Genomic DNA, 7,044 nt, shown 5'->3' with positions numbered 1-7,044 from the left:
CTGTGGTCATCAAAACTGGACCAAGAGACAGTCTGGACCAAAGTGTCTTACCGTGTGTCTGTAGGGCTTGGTCTAAGACTGAATTCTGGGGGCTCATCCTTGGACCAGTCAGTCTTCACAGAAAGACAGCTGGGTTCTGGAGACTCTGCTCTCAGTCTCGAGAACACACGTCTACAAACACAAACTTGTTTATATTAGTGCTGGTCAACATTAACATTTGTAAAGGAGAACAACCCCATGACCCCCTGTGATTTATCACACAGTTATGAACAACATTCACCAATGAGTTACAGAGTGACAAAAAATAGAGGCTTTTCCATGGACTGGAAAAAAATAGTTTCCTTAACTATGTGTTAAATCCACACAGATGTTCTCTCATACACGTTTCGGCAGTAATACAAACATTAATATATAATTAAATGTATATGTTAGGGCTGTGAAAAGTTTCGTGTTATCATGGATTTACCTATTTTTGTGATTAATCTAATTGTTCTGGGCCGTACAATATATCCATGCAGTCCCCCTAACAGCCCCTAGGAATAAGGTTTATATATATAAATATTATAAATTTAACCCCACCTGGTGGGTGGGACAAGGAATATAAATGGGCTGTTGAGAGAAGTGGAGTGTTGAGTTGGCTGGTGCAGAGACAACACTGATGAGGCAAGATGGCGGCGCGTCCGTGCGGCGTTCACGGGTGCAGCGGCTCGTAGCTCTCTAACTTGGTGCTTGTTTTTACTGTATATAGTACCTTTTTGAGTGAATTTTTTTATTTGTGTGACGCCGTCACCCAATACAGTCGCCAGAACTTAATCGACCTGGGTTTTAGAAACAATCTCTGTGTTACTGGCGATTACCAGAGAACACACAACATACCAGAGGACATAGCGAGACCACCGGGGTCTCCGTAGATGGTCAGCCCGCCCAGCAGGCGGAAAAGGCGGCGGAGAGAGAGGAAGCAGAAGCGGGGATGCCGGTCGGGCTCAGATGCGAGGCTACGTAAACAACCACATCGGCCAGCACTACCGAGCCTCTTCCTCTCCAACGCCAGATCCATCACCCACAAAATGGGCCGCTCTACTCATCAGCTCATCATTAAAGCTCTGATATTTACAATTATTCATTCAGACTAACAGAGGCCCGACTGCATGTTGATAAACCGTTTTCATTTGGAAGCTCTTCCTCAGGAAGACTCCCCCGACTGACTACTTTGAACATTAATTAAGTGTCACACATTTTGTTTTCATGCGTTCTTGAACTTACACACCCATAATTCCTGGCTGTCACTCACTTCATATTTCAAAAGTGTTGCATCGTACCGTCGTCTCATCGGCCAATCATTGTTCCATCATTTCTTCCAGTATGCTGTCCCTTTCTAGCCGGTGCACTTGTTTTACTCAGCTCATCTTCTCGGCCCTGTGTCATCCATCTTTCACCCTAACTACCAAGGTCTTGACTACAGGCAGTAACAGTTATAATTCTGAACCTAATAAATAAATAAAAAATCGTGCATTTCTCTAAATGGAATAGGAATATCACTAGAAAGGCACATTTTTTGAAAAACCTTATGTAAAAAAAAGGAAAAAAATAGGGATGTCCGATAATATCGCATATTTTTTTTCCTGCCCGATATTAACATATTATGTAATATCTGTTAGAATCGTTATTGGTTTTTCCTCTGGCAATGAAAACCCGACAATGCAATGCCAAATGATGTGAGTGCTAAAAATGGTTTTGGGGATAAACGGCTGTATATCAAAGCAAAGGTCACTAGATGGCAGCATTGCAGCTCATTTAATTAATTTCATATTCATACAGTAGTTTGTACAGATAAATAAATAAATATTAGCAGGCCTATATCGGTATCGATTGATATCAGAATCGGAAATTAAGTGTTTTGACAATATCAGCATATCGGCAAAGAAGTTAATATCGGACTTCCCTAAAAAAAAATTTTTTATGTCATCAATATCCTACTGTAGTCCTCCCACGGCCTAAGACATAAAAATGTCATAAAGAACTAATGTCATAAAAATGACATTAGTTTAATCTCTTTATTGAGAAAATGCCCAATTGCCAGCATAATAAAAGTCAAAGAGCGAGTCTGCACTCGGTTTTATTTTTATTGGCTTTTGTTGGCTTTTTGAGTGCACTATGGGTAAACAGAACCACCACCCCTCCCCTACACCTGACCCTACAGTCCAACAGCCATGATGGTCATTAAAAATCTCGCTCTCTTAGGGCTAATAATATTCATCAAAACTAAGAACAAGTAAACTAATCATTTTTATCATCTAAGAAAACAAATGGTCGTACAGTTGTCTTTGAATCATGAGTTAGTCTGGTATAACACAACAAATCTGAATTAATGAGATCCACTCGCAGCTTGTTTTACATTTCTTTACTTTTTTCACCCCATTTAAATAAATTTAAATGGTTGTTTGTTTAAAAAAAAAACTCAAATTTTACCTGTATGATTTATACATTGTATCATGCTACGAGCTGATCATATTTGTGGAACACCACTTCCTCCCTGTGTGTACCGACTCTAAACTTCACAGATTTTGAATTGACTTTCTAATTATATTTCCACTTATATTTCAACAGAGGAACCTCTGACTGGGCTCTTTGTGCTAAGTTTGAGAAAGCCCTCCAATATGAACGCTGGTTCTGAAATAGTCCACAGAGCTTGTTATAACTACGGCACCAACTGTCCAGACTGGATCCCAGAGATTTATGGTCTTCCAATAAAATAACTTTCACAGCTTCCAACAACCGTACCCTCGTGGTCACTGTCATACACAATAAAACAGCCCGCAGCAGTCGGAAAATTAGGACGAATTATATCCACCCTTCTGTATGGCAATTATCTTTATGCATTTACTTGGGAATGGTCCAGGATACGAGTCCGATGTAATATGCATCCGCCTTAATGCCAGCTGGAGTGGTGTCTGTGTTCTCAGGGACATTGGACGTGAAAGCGAACCTCCGCGGCTGCTGTTAGCGCATCGATACACCAATACATTATTCACTGTGAGGATATTCACTGTGTGAAGCAGGTGTGTGAATTCCTACAATGGCCATTAAAGTGCCATTTAAAATCACTTGATAAAGAACCACCTCTGAGCCGTGCCCCAGATGTTGGCAAAACCTCAACTATAGTTCTATGAGATTATGCAGATTTTTTTTCCCCCCTTGAATCCCCCAAAAAAAGGTCCAATATTTGATGATAGCCACCATTCGGCGCTCGGTCCATTAGACTGCAGCGGCACCAAGGTAGCAACAAACTGGATAACAACACATTCAAAAGAAAAGCAAATTGATTTTACCATCCGTAATCCTTTGTAAACCTTAAACCTTGGAGGTAAATGGACTAGCGTGAGTTTTATCATTATCTGGGAATAAGCACGGGCTTAATGGTGACTTACAGGGATTAAAGTGAGGAGATTACTGGTGTATGACCAAGGGGGAAATAGTCTGGTGCATCACAGCATGGTACGCAGGGGGGCTGAACTGCAGACAGGAAAGCTCTGCAGAGAGTCATCAACACAGCCCAGAAGATCACTGGCTGCTCTCTGCCCAGCCTGGAGGACATTGCCAACTCCCGCTACCTCAGCAGAGCTAGCAACATCATAAAGGACCCGTCCCACCCCAGTAACTCTCTGTTCGACATGTTACCGTCAGGCAGACGGTACAGGTCACACAAAACCAGGACAAACAGACTCAGAGACACCACACCCCAGAAGATCCCGGGCTGCTCTCTGCCCAGCCTGGAGGACATTGCCAACTCCCGCTACCTCAGCAGAGCTAGCAACATCATAAAGGACCCGTCCCACCCCAGTAACTCTCTGTTCGACATGTTACCGTCAGACAGACGGTACAGGTCACACAAAACCAGGACAAACAGACTCAGAGATAGCTTCTTCTCGAAAGCTATCTCAGCAGTAAACAATAGAAACAAAACCAGTTAAAATAGTCCACACAATTTCACACTTTACTGATCATATTGATCACTGTGCAATAAACATACAACTATATGCAATAACTAACTACACCAAAGATATGTTGTTATATGTTTGATATACTGTTTTCTTCTACTCTTTTTTTGCACCAAGTGAGTAGCGCTCAAATCTCGTTGTACACTGTACAAGGACAATAAAGGCTATTCTATTCTATTCTAACATGAATGTATTGACAGGGATTTGTTTTGAGTTTGCTTTGTTGAAAATTATGAAATATTGAAATATTGTTTTTTTTTTCTTTTCTTTGTCACTGTGCACCTTGACAGGAAGTGAAATAAAATCACACTACACACTTGTTTGTGACTTTGACATTATTTTTGTTCTAATTTAACATGTGAAGAAAAGAACCCTGTTACAGTATGTGTCTGCTGTGGTCATCAAAACTGGACCAGGAGACAGTCTGGACCAAAGTGTCTTACCGTGTGTCTAAGACTGAATTCTGGGGGCTCATCCTTGGACCAGTAAGTCTTCACAGAGAGACAGCTGGGTTCCGTACTCACAGAACCACTCATATGCAGTCAGTCAAGTCAGTCTGAGTGGATATAAAACTGACTGTTACCTCAGGAAAAAGAAAATCTTTATTTTTTCCGTCGTCATATTAACGTCTGATCGACAGTTCATTTCCGCGATCGAAAATAAAACACGGTTACTGACTGACAGCTGAATGATCATAATATAAAACATCAACACGTTTATACCATGACGGTGACACGATGGCTCTATCATATTGGATCTGAATTCACTGAAAACTCACCTCTGTCCTGTCATTGTTCTGCGCAGTCAAAATTGAGTCCGAGAAAAGATTCTAAATACTTTCACTTTCGAAACTGTTCAAGGTCGGAGACGAGAGAGAGGAGGAGTGAGAGATATTTTTTAAAATTATTTTAAAACGTTATTCTTACTTTGGTTCCAATCATTCATTTAATTCTGTGTCTTGCCTGCTTTTTCTTAACTTCTTATACATCTTATATTTTAAACTTTTTCTTTAAACCACAAGAATTACTTCCGCTTTGATATAACGTGGTGTAACGTCGTAAAACTACTCCTTTTTTAACATATTATATTTTGACGGTTGGGTAATAAAAAGTTTTTGCTGTGTTACAATGTTCTGCGTTTTCTAACGGATCTTGGGTGCGTGGAACGCACCACGTAGTAGCGCACATGCGCACTGTGTTCTTTTCCGTATGGTTGAAACCGAGCGCCTAATAGAAGTGTGGTTTGGAGTACACGGTTTTGGAGTACACGGTGGCCAACAACAGTGCTGATATAGAAATCGCTATCTAATAAAATAAAAGCTGCCTCTGTCTTATTCTACCGCTCCGCTATACAATCAACTAATGGCTGCTAGCGGTGCTAACTGCAACATAAACTCCAGATTCAGTTCCTTTCTGAGGGAGCAGCTGTCACCTAAACTCACATGATCATTATCACTTTAATTATTAATCCTTCAGTTTCAGTCATTTCTCCTTCAGTAACAGTATATATTAGATTTCTTGGAGATACTCAGTAGTTTTGAACATTTATTCATGTTCGTTTTAGATGTCAGATGTGCTTCACATTAACACGCTGTCCTTTACTTTTTACGTACTCAGGCGCCCTCTTCTGGCTGGTTGTACTGCTGCATGCTCTTGGTCTGGATTCGCACCTTTTACACGGAGTTGTTTAATATGCCATCTTTACTTCTTTATGCTCAAACTACAGCTAACAATGTAACTAAAAGAATGACACAAACCACTGTCGGCTTTCAAAAAAAAAAAAAACACCATCTTGATAAAAAAAACGAGTATCCTAGACATTTGTTGAACATTATTTTCTCGTTAATAATTACTTTTTAAACTAGCAGTGCCACTCCCTAATTAATAACCGTGCTGTTTTTCTTAAAGTAGCGGTTATCTTATTTGTGTTTTCGTCTTACCTTTTCAAACTTTTCTTATAACGACATCTAAATGAACGACAAATATTTGTTACGCTTTGTGCTAACATGGTATAACACCACAGCCATAAAAGATCGTCTACTAGTGATGTGTCGTTCGTGAGTGATTCGTTCAAAATGAACGAATCTTTCATATGACTCGGGAGTCCCGACTCATATGAAAGATTCGTTCATTTCGAATCACTCGCGAACGACACATCACTATTCTTTATTGTTTCACTTGGCAAAACATTGAGTGGACGATAGTGATGGGAAGACCGACTCTTTTTAAAGATTCGAATCTTTAAAAAGAGTCGGTCTTCCCATCACTATCGTCCACTCAATGTTTTGCCAAGTGAAACAATAAAGAATAGTGATGTGTCGTTCGCGAGTGATTCGAAATGAACGAATCTTTCATATGACTCGGGAGTCCCGACTCATATGAAAGATTCGTTCATTTCGAATCACTCGCGAACGACACATCACTATTCTTTATTGTTTCACTTGGCAAAACATTGAGTGGACGATAGTGATGGGAAGACCGACTCTTTTTAAAGATTCGAATCTTTAAAAAGAGTCGGTCTTCCCATCACTAGTTCACAGCGAAAGATTAGTTCACGGGGAAAGATTAGTTCACGGAGAATGATTCGTTCACAGCGAAAGATTAGTTCACAGCAAAAGATTAGTTCACGGGGAAAGATTAGTTCACAGCGAAAGATTAGTTCATAGAGAGTGATTCGTTTGCAATGAAAGATTAGTTCACAGTGAAAGATTAGTTCGCAGTGAGTGATTTGTGAGTGATTCTTGAGTTCAATATGAATAAATATTTTATATGACTCGGTAGTCACGAGTCACGAGTCTTTCATATGACTCGGGAGTCACGACTCATATGAAAGATTCGTTCATTTCGAATCACTCGCGAACGACACATCACTATTCTTAATTGTTTCACTTGGCAAAACATTGAGTGGACGATAGTGATGGGAAGACCGACTCTTTTTAAAGATTCGAATCTTTAAAAAGAGTCGGTCTTCCCATCACTATCGTCCACTCAATGTTTTGCCAAGTGAAACAATTAAGAATAGTGATGTGTCGTTCGCGAGTGATTCG

The 7,044-nt window shown here is 40.1% G+C and overlaps 1 long non-coding RNA gene across 1 annotated transcript; it reads right to left on the bottom strand.

Moving 5' to 3' along the window:
• Positions 1–6: 6 nt before the first annotated feature.
• Positions 7–5,425, bottom strand: LOC103397949 (uncharacterized). Its single transcript, XR_523474.3, has 3 exons — positions 4,777–5,425; positions 4,442–4,554; positions 7–171 (listed from the first exon to the last, which is right to left on the bottom strand). It is a non-coding gene; the product is annotated as an uncharacterized LOC103397949 (long non-coding RNA).
• Between the last annotated feature and the right edge of the window lie 1,619 nt (positions 5,426–7,044).

The sequence above is a fragment of the Cynoglossus semilaevis genome, chromosome Z, assembly GCF_000523025.1.
Source record: "Cynoglossus semilaevis isolate Cse_v1.0 chromosome Z, Cse_v1.0, whole genome shotgun sequence".
Classification (NCBI taxonomy): domain Eukaryota; kingdom Metazoa; phylum Chordata; class Actinopteri; order Pleuronectiformes; family Cynoglossidae; genus Cynoglossus; species Cynoglossus semilaevis.
The sequence above is the reverse complement of the archived record's forward strand: the minus strand, read 5'-3'. Positions and strand labels throughout refer to the sequence as shown.